Genomic DNA, 18,323 nt, shown 5'->3' with positions numbered 1-18,323 from the left:
TAATGGTTCAATAGATTTGGAATGTACATGACCACCAACTGTCCATATCAATTTTAAATAAGCTCACACGAATCAAGGTTCTATAGACTAGCAATGTACACGACCATTAAATATTAACGGGCCGCTTAACTAAGGTTATGTAATGTAAACAGCAAGTAAATCATGGTTAGGATTTCCATTAGATCTCAGAACATCTGACATGACCAACTAACCCCACATAGCGATCGATCTCAGAGACCCGCTGATAGCTTACCGATAACACCTTAAAAGATACCTATAGCGTTTTTAACTGAAGAGAACGTTGGTCACTAGCAGCCGTAGGGATTTCTTTGAAACGTGAACGTTAACATTATACGTTCCGCAGACTGTCTATGACATTTGGGCTACGGGATACACCATGCAATTAATTACCATAGGTAATATTTAAAAGTGAACCTAGGACGTAAGATCGATATTATATAAACATTTACTCCATTACAAGGTATTACGCATACAACCCAGCAGGTTTCGCTGGCTTTTTATACTTTTAAGCATGGCGCCCATAGTTATTATCAGGACGGCCACGGCACTGTGATTTGGTCCTTTCTTTATGTTTACAAACTCCGCTTCCTGGCGGAGCTCGCGGAGTTTCATATGGCATATTACCGGCACACCGCGGAGGACAACGATCGACATACGGGACCCCTTACACGGTGAAAACCTTTGGCGTATCAGGTATGCCTCGACCGGCTCACATTAAGTATATTGACAACATTGCTATATCGCCCGCAAATAGTTGAGTAATTGAGTTTTCTCTCACCAGATAGAGTCATAATCTTTGTGAAGACAAGGTAAGGGTCCTATGACCTTTGGTGTTAGAGCAATTAACACGTAAAATAGGGCGGAATTTCATCCTGATATATATTAATTTCTCGTTTCAGCGAGTACAAAATAATTTATACAGGTATGTTCCAATTAGTTTTTTTCGAGATATAATCCAAAACCCTCATGCAGTTATTATCTTATAATCAACAAAGATTATTCATCATTATTTACAGTGATTGGACACTGAACCCAGCGAGTGAGGCATATAAATTGTTTCAGACACCAGGTATGACATTTGAGTAGAGTTTAGCTCCATATACCCCCATGAACAACATGGAATTAAGATTCTCACACTATTTCATATGTTTGATTTTCAGACACGCCCCTGATGAAGGCACCATCGCGGCGCCGAAATGCATTGGGCTCACGTGTTAAATTTTTGTATATGGTTTATTGTGGAAATATAATTGAAGCCAAAGTACTGAATATGTATATATGATATAATGTTTGCAAAATTGATGAATTGTACCATATGCTCGTATTATGAAAAATGGTAATAATACATGAGTAATTGAAACAAACCAAAAAAGTAAAACCAGAATAAAATAAGCAACTAATTTCAAAAAGTGTGTAAAGTATAATTAAGGCGCGGAGCGCTAAGTGCACAGTGCCCGATTTGGTGGGCCCAACAACCCATCATAACTTGGGCTTTCATACTTCAAAGCATTGCAAGAATGTGCGACATGCAATAAAGATCATAAACCTGTGTATAAGAGGCCAGGCCTCAGAGATGCGGTTAGAGCACCTCGAGAAGATACCCTGTTGTCTGATTTGATGTGTTCTGCTCCGTCGGAATAAAACTTCTGTTTCCTGCCTTCCAGTCTCCAGCGCCTGCCTCTTTGTTTGGTAAACTTGAGTGGGTATAGAGGCGGTTAACGCCGGCCAACTCTGAAAAAGGTCATCGGCCCTACCTTTTTCCACAGATTGCATGCTAAACTAAGTAGGTGGAGAGCAGTGTGTGTTGGGAGTTGTAGTATGCGAGGGAATGTAGTGGATGGTTTGGAATCGTTTGCCCGTTGGGGCGGCTCAGCATAGCGTTCAGCTTCAACTTTTAGCGCGACTTGGTCAGCGTGCTCGTTTTTAAATACCTATTCTGTATTTGTGTTTGTTTGTTTTCCTTATTCCTTGCTTTTAACTAGGGAATGCCCCCTTACCTGCATTGTAATAGTCTTTCACTGCTGCTTTAGCGGGTCCGGGTCTGGGGCTGTAGGGGTTCTGTAGCGCTAACATTGTGGGCGCCATCTTGGGTAGGTCAGTGACGCTTTGGCAGCGCCATATTGAGCGTCCTCGTGGGGCGGTCTCTACCTCACCTGGAGGCCCTATTTAAGGTGGTCCTCTGTCTTGGTGCGCTGTTTGGAATCGTTTGCCCGTTGGGGCGGCTCAGCATAGCATTCAGCTTCAACTTTTAGCGCGACTTGGTCAGCGCGCTCGTTTTTAAATACCTATTCTGTATTTGTGTTTGTTTGTTTTCCTTATTCCTTGCTTTTAACTAGGGAATGCCCCCTTACCTGCATTGTAATAGTCTTTCACCACTGCTTTAGCGGGTCCGGGTGTGGGGCTGTAGGGGTTCTGTAGCGCTAACATTGTGGGCGCCATCTTGGGTAGGTCAGTGACGCTTTGGCAGCTCCATATTGAGCGTCCTCGTGGGGCGGTCTCTACCTCACCTGGAGGCCCTATTTAAACCTGTCCTCACAGCGCAGCGGGATCGCGCAGCGGGGTCGCCCTCGCTTTGCCTGAGTCTTGCCAGAGTCCTGCCCGTCTGCGCCCGTCAGCGTCCCGGAGGCGGCGGAGAGGCAGTCGGGTCTGGTGCCTTAGGGCTTTCTGTAGCTGTCAGGAGAATGATACACTATTCATCGCAGGAACTTCGCTCCTTGCAAAAGGTTTCCTGTGCCTGCCGTACAGTCTTTCCTGGTCGCTATAGAGGTAAGAGGCTATGTCCGGGTTGTGGTTGGACGACCGGCTATGCTCCGGTTGCGACACTACAGAGGGAAGAGGTTAGAATTAAACATCTCTGCCTACTTCTTAATACCAGATCTGTGTGCAGACACGCCTTGGAGATCTTTGATCTCCTTGTTACGGAACAACCATTATGTTTGATGTTAACAGAAACGTGGTTGGGTGAATCATCCAATCCAAATATCCTGACGGCCATTCCACTAGATTATAATATCTTCCACCAAGATAGATTGAAGGGGAGGGGAGGGGGGTGGCTCTTGTTGTGAATAAGCGGGCTGTTTGTTCTATCATCCCATCGGAAACTATCACCGGTTCTGAGTCTTTGGCTTTCTCCATCACTCTGGCTCCCCATCAAGCTCTTACAGGGTTGCTGGTCTATAGACCCCCTGGTCCTATGGGATCTTTCTTTGATGATCTTCAGGCAGCAGTGGCAGGGCTAGCTTTGAGGGCGGAGCACTGTGTGTTGGCGGGGGATTTTAACTTCCATATGGATGAGGGCGAGGATCCAGATGTGAATAACCTATTTGATATCACGGCCCCCCTTGGTCTGGCACCTTTTCTTTCTGGCCCTACACATGACAAGGGTCACACTCTGGATCCTGTCTTCTCCACGGCCCCAGTAGAGGACATATATCTGGTCCCGGTGCTTTGGTCCGACCACAAGCTGGCTAGGTTCTGCAGACGGGGCAGGGAGAAACTATCAAGCACTGAGCCCAGATCGCAGGGATCCGTCTCCAGAGCACTCCATCGTGTGACTCCTGAGATGCTGGCTCAGACTTTTTTGGACCATCCGTGTCCCCTCTCAGGTGACCTTGAGCAGGATGTGGACTTCTTGCAGCTGTGGCTGACTGATAGGCTGAACGACTTAGCTCCTGTGTCGGCGTCTCGGGCTATCTCTAAGCGGGTTTCTGCTCCGTGGTTCAAGGAGGCATTGTTCGCCTCCCGCCGCCAGTGCAAGGTGGCGGAGAGGGCCTGGCGTTCTCAGTATGACCCGATGGCCAGACTTGCCTATAGAACGGCAATTAAAGCTTATCACCGTTACATCCTTCGCGAGAAAAAGGACTATTTATTGAGGAGGATTGAGGCAGCCTCCAATTCCTGCAAGGAGATCTTTACTGTTGTGAGGGAGTTCATAACTCCGAGATCTAACCTTTCTCAAACCGCTCCCTCAGAGTCTTGGGCCTGTGACCTTGCAAAGTTCTTTACAGACAAGATCACACTGATCCAGGACTCCTTCCCTGGGAGGTGAGTTGAAGTTCAGCCCAGCAGTGGGGTTGGGTTAGTTCCATCACCCACCCCGGATTCGGCCCTGCTTGTCTTTCCGCCTATCTCTCCTGCCACATCTTTGGCATTTTTGGCAAATCTGAAATCAGGGTCGCCGTTAGACCCTTGCCCGGCCAAATTTTTGGCGAGGATGGCGGAGGTGGTAAACCCAATGGTCAATCCACTTTTGAAACGCTCTCTGAGTGAGGGGATGGTCCCGCAGGCCTGGAAGCGGGCAATGGTGATCCCCTCCTCAAAAAGCCGGGCTTAGACCCCGAGATGTTGGCCAATTACAGGCCTATTTCGCTCCTTCCAGCGTTGGCAAAAATTACGGAAAAGCACATACATAGCGTGCTATCTGTCTTTCTGGAGACTAACAATCTGCGGCACCCCTCGCAATCTGGCTTCTGCCCTAATTTGAGCACCTAGACGGCGCTTTTAGAAGTGTCTGAGGCCATTAAGGAGGTTCTGGACTCTGGAGGTAAAGCCATGCTTGTCATGCTTGACCTGTCAGCTGGTTTACATCTTTCCTAGCTGGCCATCGACAAACATTCTGGGTCCCTCCTAGCTTCGCTGAGATGCCGCCACTGGGAGTCGGAGTTCCGCAGGGTTCTGTGTTGAGCCCGACTCTTTTTAACATCTTTATGACCCCTTTGGCGATACTGGCGGAGTCTTTTGGGGCCCAGATCGTGTCCTACGCCGATGACACCCAGCTTCTCTTCACGTGCAGAAAAGGTGAGGACTTTGATGGAGAGAGCATCCGGGATTGTCTCGGGCGGTCTTTAACTGGTTTCAGCAGAACAGCCTCAAATGTAACTCTGACAAGTCGGAGGTGTTGTTCTTTGGCTGTACATCAGACCCTGATTGGCAGGCATGGTGGCCGAATGATATGTTTCCCCCAGCTCAGGCATCCCAGGTGGCAAAAAACCTGGGAGTTAAGATTGACAACAGTCTGGCGATGAGATCCCAGATTCTCGGCCTCATGGGCACATGTTTTGGCATTCTGAGGATGCTGCGGAAGTTTCTCCCTCTGCTCACTGAAGAGCACAGGAAGATTACGGTGCAAGCTCTGATTTGCTCCAGATTGGATTATGCCAATGTTCTTTATTTGGGTCTCCCAGATTATCTTGTGCAGCGACTTCAGGTTGTGCAGAATTCTGCGTCACGCGCCATTTTTGGCCTCCGCAGGCGAGCCAGAGTGTCCGGCCTTTTACAGTCACTCCATTGGCTGCCTATCCGGCAGCGGATAGTTTTCAAGGCGCTGACCCTGGCCCATAAATCGCTCTTCGGCTTGGGAGCAAAATATCTCCAACGCATGCTTTCTTTCTATCGTCCTACCAGAGCTCTGCGTTCTGATTCCCTGTCTCTGGCGGTGGTCCCTCGAGTTAGGAAGGCCCGTATTGGAGGGCGCTCCTTCAGTGTGAGGGCGCCCCAGCTTTGGAACACTCTGCCACTGGCCCTACGCAGGACCTCTAATCTGCTGTCTTTTAGGAAAGGCTTAAAAACTTGGCTTTTTACCCTTTAGTTATGTTATTTTGCTCTTCTGATTGTTTTCATCTGTTATGTTTTTCTTCTTATGAGCTGCCAAAGTAAAGCGCCGGGACACTCCGTTGGAGTAGCCGTGCGCTATAGAAATAAAATATAACATAACAAAACATAACATGGTTATTGAGAACAAGCATAATGTGGCACTGATCTCGGGTTTGTTGGAGTGATAAATATTTTTGTTCTGATGATGTTCTTAAACTTTTGAAGAGATGTACCTCAGGTTGAGTAATGAATTAATAAACTTGCCTGCTATGAAAGGTGTGTGAGGTGCTATCAGTAACACCAAAGAAGAAACATAATCCTTTTTACTAACAAGACTTGGTGGCAGTTTGTTCTATGTGCATTCTTGTTGTTATTGAGAATTCTTGGTAGTCAAAGCAGGCAAATGGAGATAAGAAAGAAAAGGGCTTAGAAGTGGTTTGGACAGATGCGTCACCAAGGTGTCACATAGTGATTCGTTGGTGGATGCTCTTGCAGTATTGTGATAGGGTGACCTTTGACACAGACATACTGGGGTTCTCGATCAGCTTGAGCGATTGCGGGTGTAAATAAAGAGAGAGTTTGAACCAGGACTGATTGTGATTTTTGTTAAAATGGGGAATCCCTTGTCAAAAACGGAGGAGGAGGTAAACAAGGAAGAGAAATTTCCTCCCAAAGGTACTCTAGTTAGGGAGATGGCAGTGAAGAGAAAGGTTAACATGTGCATGTAACTTAACCAATTGCATGCATATATGTCTAAGAATGGAGGGCATTGATTTCTATTGAGCAGAACCTTCCATATCCCGCAAATAAAAAATAGGAGGAGGAGAATGTATGATTTAAAACCCCAAACTAGGCCTGCGCAATTTGAGCCGTTAAATCTTTGAGACCAAATAGCAAGCGAAAAGAAAAGAAAAGAAGTTTGATTTTTAAGATTCATAGTAGGGTCCACTCTTGGAGAAGGGAGCAGGATGAGGAAGAGCAGATAACGTGGAGGGAGGAAGATATTGAGACATCTGGAGGTCATCCTATGTTAGAGAAGGAGGAAGAGGAAAAGGAAAAATCAAAGGAAGAGCCAGACACAGAGAGTGAGGAGGAAGATGCCCTTAATGTCAGACCACCCCTACTTAACGATGCAGCAACAGGTAAACTAGGTGCTACTGCACCGCTGTCATCTGAGACAGAAATAATTGCAGGACCCTCATCAGAGGTTCGTGCACCACCAAGTTGTACAGAAACAACAGTTCCATCCTTCACTCAGACCCCTCTACCAGTCATTATAGTACCTTGCCTCTAACAAGTATTATTTCCACAGTCGAGGCATCTATTTTGCTCTTTCCAAGGACAGTCAGTACCACGTTTACTAAGGAAGGAACTCAGTTACCAGGGCAATGGTAGTTCAAACGACCAGCACAGAATAGTCAGTTAGTTCACCGGGTGCAGGTCAGATCACCCCGTGAAATTTACTACTGCTAAAAACAGAATTCAAGAATCTTGTGAAAGGAAATGTGGGCATGGACTACTTGGGTTATTATGGAGAGAATGAATTGATTTACCTGTGTAAGGAAGCAGCGAAAGTGTCAAGAAAGGCCCATGCTGAAATGGAGAAAGTGGTGTATGAATGTGGCATTGATATAACCCAGTCAAAGAAGCTGTGGAAGAATGATAGGATGAAACACCAAGAAGGAATCGCAGATGCTGAAGTTGGTTGAACACATGCGGGGATGGAATGACACAGAGAGGTTCAAAAGATTGTGGTCTAAAAAAAGTGAGGGTTAAGGTAAAGCAAAAGATAAAGGAAATAAATGGGGAAGTCATAGGGGAAGAGGTAAAAGAGTTTCCTTTGCATGAAGAATAGGGAGGAGCATATGTACACTTCCTATGGTCGCAATCACATCCTTCCCATTTTGTTAATTCACTTTCAAAGCTGAGAGAGAATCCAGACTAGTGGTACACCCAGATGGAGCAGATTGGGACTATGTGTACGGTTTCATGGGAAGACCTGTATGTGTTATTGGAGATAGCAGTCTGAAAGGATCTGCAGGCTGAAGGTAAGAGAGCTGTTGAGGGACCTAAACAAGAAATGCTTTCAGTGCTAGAGACAAATGCACCTTTGCCTATTGCTAAGGCCAAATATTGTATAGTCCTAAAACAGATGAAGACAAAAGTTCCCCAAAGAGTGAATCATTAGCCTAAGATTTACGAACCTCCCAAGACTCCAAGGAATCAGTGAGGCTTACTTTGAGAGATTGATGCAGGTGCACATGGAGCACAGGGAGGATTCCAAGCTTTCTTTGTGTATGGACTAAGAACAGAGGTCGGCAATCACATTATCCAAGGTGTCTTTGTTTGCAAAGTGAATCAGTTGATCAGATTTTCTGTTAAAAAATGTGCATTGCAAACTGGCTTAGGCTAATATTAGGTTGTGTTTACACTAACCTCCATCTTGCCTAAACGTCACATCATACCATGTGATGATTACTGTTGATTTCTGTCCTAAATAAGGTATTACTTGTATTCCAATAACTAGGCAGAGAGCTCTCTAAAAGATGTTTTATCAACATACTGCTTCAAGAAAATATCCAATAGTCCCTAGTTCTTGCTCAACAATGTATCAGTTCAACTAAACAGCTAACATTTGTGAGAATGGATGAATCTAAATGTACTGCTATCCTGAAAAAGTTCTTGAATGTACTTTGTAGTGAAATTGTTTCTATTGCTTGTTTTCTATTGGTGCAAATCCTGACAACAATGTATTTTTGTATTTATTTTATTTATTTATATGTTTCATAGAGCGCAAACTTGACCCGTTAGGGTATCAGAGCGCTTTACAGGAAAGCATAGTCATGTACAGAGTAGGCATAGGATCATCCAGTTACGGATCAATCAATCAATCAAGGCATTTATAGAGCGCACTACTTACCCGTAGGGTCTCAAGGCGCTTAGGATCGAATGAGGGAGGGCAGGGTGCAGGATACATAAGGGAGATAGGGCAAGAATTTACAGATTAAATATCCAAATACTCAAGACGAGATAACATATTTACAGATTACGTTAACCAATCTTCACAACAAGGCCCCAGGTTTCTGATGGGGTGAGCTAGATAATCGGAAGGGAGGCAATAGATGGCTATATATCAGGGCCGTAGTGGTGGTAGAGGCAAAGTTTCAACGAGAAATGTACCCATGAGGAATGGTTTGGAATCCTTTTTGAAGCGAGTCAGAGAGGGTATTCTTCTGATGTCAGGTGGGAGAGAGTTCATATTCTTAGAGCAGCCCTGGAGAAAGCCTGGTTGTTATTTTCTTTTGTCGAAAGAGTGCAGAATGGAGCAGGAGGTCTCTGGCAGATCGGGAGTTTCTAATTCCCCCGGAAACCACAAGTTTCTGCCTCACATATGCAGGGGAGTTAGAATATAAGGCCTTGTGCATGATGCATGCTACTTCGAGCTGTATTCTTGCCTACAGGGGAAGCCAGTTGAGAGCTTTCAAGTGCGGGGAAATATGGTCGTATTTCCTCCTGCTGGTGAGTAGTCTGGCGAGCGCTTTGAGGCAGGCTTTTAGAGGTGCCAGGGAGATCTTGGGTAGACCCGAGAGGGTAGAACAGCCATATTCCAGTCTAGAGATGACAAGTGCTTGGACTGCCATTTTTAGGTCGGGAGCTTCGAGGAAGGGTTTCAATTTCCTAAGATAGCTCAGGTGGAATCTGGCTGATTTGACCATTCAATTGAGGTGATGATGGATTCAACCCAGATCTGTGACTGGGGGTCAGTGTCTGAAAAGATTGAGTTCTCCGTCCATCATCTCCTTGTGTTTGTTTTGTTCTCCCTAAGTTGGCGGGGTATGCCCAGACGTGGGTCCCTTGCTCACTTTGCCACTGGATTCATATTCCTCTACATCAATCAGGGAAACCTTGACAGCAAGTAGAGAGGAGTAGAGAGGCTGAGAGAAGGGAAGCATGTGGGTCACAGATGCAGATAGGGCAATGTCACTGATCGGAAGGAAGGGCAACGCCAGGGATGCGGGGTTGATTGAGGAGGTGGGAGCAGCGAGAGGAACTGTAGGCACTCGATACAGGGAGCAATTACTTGATGTTCATATTATGGAAAAAGAAGCGAGCAGCAAGGAAAGGGAACCAGCAGGGGTGCAAGCGTGATGGAGGAAACAGGAGCAGAGAGGGAAGTGAAAGTGCCCGTCACAGCGAGCAATGACAAAGCAGACAGGAGTCACAGAAGAGAGAAGGGGCGAACATCGTGAGTACTGATGTCAATTCATTGACTGAAAAGAGAAAAAGTGGGCAATATGATGCAGAGAGAAATTACCAAAGTGAGAGGTGGGTGATGTAGAAAGGGAAAGTGGGGAGGAATGAAGGATGGGATGGACTACTTAACTTCTTAAAGCCCATCAGCAATCCCCAATCGGAACAGCATAGGACTGTTTAATCTTCCACAGAATGTCATGCACTTGATGAACTGTCCATACAAGGAATATCAAACCATACACAGGAGATGAGTAAAAATGGCTTAAAGGCGCTGTGCTAAGCCCACTGCCTATGTACTACATCTAATATGTATATTCTGTTGAAAGTGTAGGAAATATGGGGTCCAACAAAAAGCTAAAGCACTGTCTATAGCGATACCTACTCAGAAGATCAACTCTGCTTTATTCCTATAGTTAGGAAGGCCTTGGAGAGCATGTTTGTAGGCCTTTTTAATAATCCAGACCCTTTTAACCAAAACCGGATAGTGCAATTTTTTAATGCAAGCCTTATATGTAAATGTAAATGTGTGTATACTAGTAAAGCGCACTATCGTCTAGACGGTATCTTGGTGCTGTATACCGCTGTGGAACCCTTCCTGTCTTTCCATGTGAGATGCCCCTTACTGGGCACCTCCAAGGTGAGGCCAGACATCCTAGCGCTTTCGGGCCGTTGTGGAGATTAAGCAAGCTATTGCCCAGAGTTGCAGAGTGGGACCCATGATTAGAGTAGGTACCTAGGCAAGAATTATCGAGTTCGTGGACATTGAGCCCAAGACCCTGCCGCGTCGGGAATTGAACCCTGGTCATGGGCCAGACCTCTGCCTCAGGGTCTGCCGCTCTAATCGGTGAGCCACACTTCTCACTTCTATAGCTTGTGAGAGTAAGTGTGGCAAGCAAACCTGATCTTCATAATGAGACTTTAGGAGTTATAGGATTCTTCTGACTTGAGCTTATTTTTTTTTAAATGTAGCTGAATAATTCACTTTTCAGAACAATATTTAAATCATGTTTGCTTAAAAGCTAAAGGTTAGCACCTCTAATATTTTCTGTACTAAGAGCTATTATGCGCAATGAAAATCATCCATAGATGCTAATTATATTTCTGTTATAATAGTGATGGCATCAGGGCAAGATTATATGTGTGGCTACCATATGCAAGATCAAGAACATGGACAACCTCAGTTCAACAGGAAGGATAGCCAGCAGTAATGTAAACGAACATTGGCAAAGCCAATAGGTCTTCCCTTTGGGACCTAATAACTTTGCTATTACCTTTTATCTATTCTGTACCGCATCCCAAATCCTGTGCAGCATGACTAAATACAAAAAGAAATCCAATTACATAATTTTATAGTTGTGTGTACCACGTATTGGTGTGCTTAAGTAATGATACAGTCGCTTTCATTTTATTTTTGTTTGCCTGCCAGCCAGCGGCAGCACGCCGCACATAACTGCACACTGTTGAAAGTATCGATAGAGGGGGAAATGGTTAACGGACCTCCGCACAAGTAAACAGAGTCACGCAATGGGTGGGTGCTGCTGGTGGTGAGGGAGAGGAGTTTGCTAAAAGGGGTGGGGGCGCATTTCTACCTCCAAACTGAAATGGCCCCTGAAGAACCCCTGAAAATAAAGTGTGCCCTTTTAAACCTTTAGGCCTGCGTATTAAATAAGAATAACACAGAACATTTTTTAAAAAAAGCAAAAAACACAGTTGATGGACAGAATGCAGAACAATGTCTTACATTCACCCCCGTACAAAGATCTGGGCCTAAATCCATCGTTTTTTTGCACTCCACACCACCCTAGGTCAGACAATAGCTATATGCAAATCAGCCTTGACCCTGTGCCTCATGAGAACAGTCCCATAGTTCGTAGTTCGGACTGGACTGTTCCCATGAGGCACAGGGTCAGAGCTGATTTGCATATAGCCAGTGTCTAACCCAGGGTGGTGTGGAGTGCAAAAAAACGATGGATTTAGGCCCAGATCCTTGTACTGGGGTGAATGTATGACATTGTTCTACATTCTGTCCATCAACTGTGTTTTTTGCAATTTTCACCCCGAGTGTGCTGGGTATACTCAGACGTGAGTCCCAGGCTCTCCACACCACTGGAGTCGAGCTATCCAGGCTGATGAAGGCTGATAGCCAGAAACCGGCCCTTGGATGCTTGATTCCGGTCTGGGAAAGACATGGCTTGGTAGTTCGGACTGGACTGTTCCCATGAGGCACAGGGTCAGGGCTGATTTGCATATAGCCAGTGTCTAACCCAGGGTGGTGTGGAGTGCAAAAAAACGATGGATTCAGGCCCAGATCCTTGTACTGGGGTGAATGTATGACATTGTTCTACATTCTGTCCATCAACTGTGTTTTTTGCAATTTTCCCCCCAGTGTGCTGGGTATACTCAGACGTGAGTCCCAGGCTCTCCACGCCACTGGAGTCAAGCTATCCAGGCTGATGAAGGCTGATAGCCAGAAACCGGTCCTTGGATGCTTGATTCCGGTCTGGGAAAGACATGGCTTGGTAGTTCGGACTGGACTGTTCCCATGAGGCACAGGGTCAGAGCTGATTTGCATATAGCCAGTGTCTAACTCAAGGTGGTGTGGAGTGCAAAAAAACGATGGATTTAGGCCCAGAGACTTGTACTGGGGTGAATGTATGACATTGTTCTACATTCTGTCCATCAACTGTGTTTTTTGCAATTTTCACCCCGAGTGTGCTGGGTATACTCAGACGTGAGTCCCAGGCTCTCCACACCACTGGAGTCAAGCTATCCAGGCTGATGAAGGCTGATAGCCAGAAACCGGTCCTTGGATGCTTGATTCCGGTCTGGGAAAGACATGGCTTGGTAGTTCGGACTGGACTGTTCTCATGAGGCACAGGGTCAGAGCTGATTTGCATATAGCCCGTGTCTACCCCAGGGTGGTGTGGAGTGCAAAAATGATGGATTTAAGCCCAGATCCTTGTACTGGGGTGAATGTATGACATTGTTCTACATTCTGTCCATCAACTGTGTTTTTTGCAATTTTCACCCTGAGTGTGCTGGGTATACTCAGACGTGAGTCCAAGGCTCTCCACACCACTGGAGTCAAGCTATTCAGGCTGATGGAGGCTGATAGACAGAAACCGGTCCTTGGATGCTTGATTCCGGTCTGGGAAAGACATGGCTTGGTAGTTCGGACTGGACTGTTCCTATGAGGCACAGGGTCAGAGCTGATTTGCATATAGCCAGTGTCTAACCCAGGGTGGTGTGGAGTGCAAAAAAACGATGGATTTAGGCCCAGATCCTTGTACTGGGGTGAATGTATGACATTGTTCTACATTCTGTCCATCAACAGTGTTTTTTGCAATTTTCACCTCGAGTGTGCTGGGTATACTCAGACGTGAGTCCCCGGCTCTCCACACCATTGGAGTCAAGCTATCCAAGCTGATGAAGGCTGATAGCCAGAAACCGGTCCTTGGATGCTTGATTCCGGTCTGGGAAAGACATGGCTTGGTAGTTCGGACTGGACTGTTCCCATGAGGCACAGGGTCAGAGCTGATTTGCATATAGCCAGTGTCTAACCCAGGGTGGTGTGGAGTGCAAAAAAACGATGGATTTAGGCCCAGATCCTTGTACTGGGGTGAATGTATGACATTGTTCTACATTCTGTCCATCAACTGTGTTTTTTGCAATTTTCACCCTGAGTGTGCTGGGTATACTCAGACGTGAGTCCCAGGCTCTCCACACCACTTGAGTCAAGCTATCCAGTCTGATGAAGGCTGATAGCCAGAAACCAGTCCTTGGATGCTTGATTCCGGTCATGGAAAGACATGGCTTGGTAGTTCAGACTGGACTGTTCCCATGAGGCACAGGGTCAGAGCTGATTTGCATATAGCCAGTGTCTAACCCAGGGTGGTGTGGAGTGCAAAAAAACGATGGATTTAGGCCCAGATCCTTGTACTGGGGTGAATGTATGACATTGTTCTACATTCTGTCCATCAACTGTGTTTTTTGCAATTTTCACCCCGAGTGTGCTGGGTATACTCAGACGTGAGTGCCAGGCTCTCCACACCACTGGAGTCAAGCTATCCAGGCTGATGAAGCCTGATAGACAGAAACCGGCCCTTGGATGCTTGATTCCGGTCTGGGAAAGACATGGCTTGGTAGTTCAGACTGGACTGATTCCCATGAGGCACAGGGTCAGGGCTGATTTGTATATAGCCAGTGTCTAACCCAGGGTGGTGTGGAGTGCAAAAAAACGATGGATTTAGGCCCAGATCCTTGTACTGGGGTGAATGTATGACATTGTTCTACATTCTGTCCATCAACTGTGTTTTTTCAATTTTCACCCCGAGTGTGCTGGGTATACTCAGACGTGAGTCTCAGGCTCTCCACACCACTGGGGTCAAGCTATCCAGGCTGATGAAGGCTGATAGCCAGAAACCGGTCCTTGGATGCTTGATTCCGGTCTGGGAAAGACATGGCTTGGTAGTTCGGACTGGACTGTTCCCATGAGGCACAGGGTCAGAGCTGATTTGCATATAGCCAGTGTCTAACTCAAGGTGGTGTGGAGTGCAAAAAAACGATGGATTTAGGCCCAGAGACTTGTACTGGGGTGAATGTATGACATTGTTCTACATTCTGTCCATCAACTGTGTTTTTTGCAATTTTCACCCCGAGTGTGCTGGGTATACTCAGACGTGAGTCCCAGGCTCTCCACACCACTGGAGTCAAGCTATCCAGGCTGATGAAGGCTGATAGCCAGAAACCGGTCCTTGGATGCTTGATTCCGGTCTAGGAAAGACATGGCTTGGTAGTTCGGACTGGACTGTTCCCATGAGGCACAGGGTCAGAGCTGATTTGCATATAGCCAGTATCTCTCCCAGGGTGGTGTGGAGTGCAAAAATGATGGATTTAAGCCCAGATCCTTGTACTGGGGTGAATGTATGACATTGTTCTACATTCTGTCCATCAACTGTGTTTTTTGCAATTTTCACCCTGAGTGTGCTGGGTATACTCAGACGTGAGTCCAAGGCTCTCCACACCACTGGAGTCAAGCTATCCAGGCTGATGAAGGCTGATAGACAGAAACCGGTCCTTGGATGCTTGATTCCAGTCTGGGAAAGACATGGCTTGGTAGTTCGGACTGGACTGTTCCTATGAGGCACAGGGTCAGAGCTGATTTGCATATAGCCAGTGTCTAACCCAGGGTGGTGTGGAGTGCAAAAAAACAATGGATTTAGGCCCAGATCCTTGTGCTGGGGTGAATGTATGACATTGTTCTACATTCTGTCCATCAACAGTGTTTTTTGCAATTTTCACCTCGAGTGTGCTGGGTATACTCAGACGTGAGTCCCCGGCTCTCCACACCATTGGAGTCAAGCTATCCAAGCTGATGAAGGCTGATAGCCAGAAACCGGTCCTTGGATGCTTGATTCCGGTCTGGGAAAGACATGGCTTGGTAGTTCGGACTGGACTGTTCCCATGAGGCACAGGGTCAGAGCTGATTTGCATATAGCCAGTGTCTAACCCAGGGTGGTGTGGAGTGCAAAAAAACGATGGATTTAGGCCCAGATCCTTGTACTGGGGTGAATGTATGACATTGTTCTACATTCTGTCCATCAACTGTGTTTTTTGCAATTTTCACCCCGAGTGTGCTGGGTATACTCAGACGTGAGTCCCAGGCTCTCCACACCACTGGAGTCAAGCTATCCAGGCTGATGAAGGCTGATAGCCAGAAACCAGTCTTTGGATGCTTGATTCCAGTCTGGGAAAGACATGGCTTGGTAGTTCGGACTGGACTGTTCCCATGAGGCACTGGGTCAGAGCTGATTTGCATATAGCCAGTGTCTAACCCAGGGTGGTGTGGAGTGCAATAAAAACGATGGATTTAGGCCCAGATCCTTGTACTGGGGTGAATGTATGACATTGTTCTACATTCTGTCCATCAACATTGTTTTTTACAGAACATTTTTAAGCCGCTAAGCATACATATTCAGCCTGGAGCACTTGAAAACGCTATATGTTTTGTTTACAGTCCCTTATCATAAATAACACAAACTCAAGCCGGTCCTATTGAAGCACTTAACAGGTGCTCCAGTTACATTACACAAGGACACATTAATATTTTTAGGCACAGTGACATCAAGTGATTTGCTCAAAATCAAAGGATGTTGAGGCGATTCCAACACTCGAACTTGGTTCCCCAGTTCCAGAGTAGACAGCTCTGGCCGTCAGGCCACACCTTCCCTAGGGCTGCATGCTCACTGAGGAACCCCTGAGAATGATGTTCATCTCCTTTAAGCCCCTATGTCTGCATGTCTACACAGGGACGGACTAATAATTCCAGGCACCGGGAAGTGCCCCGGTAGGCTGGATGGTGTGGGGGCTGGTTTTTGGGGTGGGGGCCAGTTTTTTGACAGGGGCCGTTTTTTTCTGCCCTCCGCTCTGTCTACTGTCTGGGCTCGGCTGCTACTACTCCTCTTGACCGCTCCGTGTGGGGACAACTATCTGGATAATAATGCATTCAGGTAGACTGGTGCTGCACCTTCTGTGTCCGTGACCCGGTGGCTTTAATTATTTAATAATCAGGAGCCGAGGTGCAGCGCGCAGCGTGCAGATGTCACCGCCGCCGCTACTGCGTGGTCTACTCTTCACCCTTAGGGTGGGGCTGGGGCCTGGCGGTGATCATGTGCATTGGGGCTTTGGGAGGGAGGAAAGGGGCGCAAGCGACACCGACAACCATTTGTGTGTGTAAACGGCCGCTGTATTGAAACAGGTGCACATCACACTTTATTAAAACTGGCACTTTGCCTTACAACCCTAAAACCTCTCTAAACATCGAATTGCCTGACCCCTTGACCTTTCCTCCCCCCACCCCTACGATCCCCACATGATAAAACTCTCACCCTGCAACATACAATACCTAACTTCCAATACAATAAATAATACACAATCTTATCACATAACAGTAGTGTGGCTCACTGGTTAGAGGCGGCAGACCTGAGAGCAGAGGACGGCCCAGGACCAGGGTTCGATTCCCGGCGCGGCAGGTTTCTGGACCAGGGTCAGCGGACTCGATAATTCTCTCGCCTCGGTGCCCACTCTGATCAGCGATCACACTCGGCAACTCTGGGCATTAGCTTGCCTCATCTTCACTAAAGGCCCCACCAGACCGCCGGGGATGCCTGGTCTCACCCTGGAGATACCCATTAAGGGACCATCTCTCAGGGAAGCCAGGAAGGGTTTCGCAGCGGTCGAAGCGCCTTGGGACCCTATGGGTAAGTAGTGCGCTATATAAATGCCAATACATTTACATTTACATTTACCCTCCCAAGACCTACAATCCTATCTGCCTTCCTGCAACTGTAACTAACGACCCTCTAATGTAAACTTCCAAACTGCTTAACCTTTCCCCTCTCCTGTCACCAACTCCCCAAACTTAACGATAAACTACCAAACTCCAGACAAACTTGGCCAACTTCAAAAACAACTCCGCCGGCACCTGTTCCAAGCGACAACATTACAATGAAATAACCCCTATGCACCTGTTCCAACAGCAGCCCCTATCAAAAAACCCTAACCAAAAAATGCCCCCCAAAAAACCCTAAGCCCAGGAAGGGTGGGCGGGGACAGAAAAAACCTGCCTACAGCGCTCCCAGCCACTAGGTCACCAGAACCTAAAATAGTGGCCGGGACAGCACTAACCAACACTATATAGCTTTGGGCTGTATTTCAAAATTGGGCTGCCTTTTGGCTATTCCCAAGGCAGCCCAAAGCTGCAACATGGCTGCTCCCTGCTCGCCCCCCCCTCCCCCTCCCAAATCTGCCCGGAGGGCAGACCTCGCGATGCTCGGCTACCCCCTAAAACCCCCTAGGGAGGGAGGAAAGGGGGCCAAGAGACACCGACAACCATTTATGTGTGTAAACGGCCGCTGTATTGAAACAGGTGCACATCACACTTTATTAAAACTGGCACTTTGCCTCACAAAACTAAAACCTTTCTAAACATCGAATTACCTGACCCCTTGACCTTTCCTCCCCCCACCCCTACGATCCCCACATGATAAAACCCCCCACCCTGCAACATACAATACATAACTTCCAATATATTAAATAATACACAATCTAATCACATAACATTAGAACTCCTACCCTCCCAAGACCTACAATCCTATCTGCCTTCCTGCAACTGAAACTAATGACCCTCTAATGTAAACTTCCAAACTGCTTAACCTTTCCCCGCTCCTGTTCACCAACTCCCCAAACTTAACGATAAACTACCAAACTCCAGCCAAACTTGGCCAACTTCAAAAACAACTCCGCCACACAGGAAAAGGCGGAAGGGGAGGTGATTTCACAACCTCCAACTTTTCCTGCCCCCCCCCGCTCCCCGTAATAGTCGCCCAATGCAACTCACCCTTAGATCCTCACTCCCGACGTACACCTAACAATCTGGACAAAACCACCCGTAATTC

Source organism: Lissotriton vulgaris, chromosome 1_1, assembly GCF_964263255.1.
Source record: "Lissotriton vulgaris chromosome 1_1, aLisVul1.2, whole genome shotgun sequence".
In the NCBI taxonomy this organism is placed as follows: Eukaryota; Metazoa; Chordata; class Amphibia; order Caudata; family Salamandridae; genus Lissotriton; species Lissotriton vulgaris.
This window is presented reverse-complemented; position numbering follows the sequence as displayed.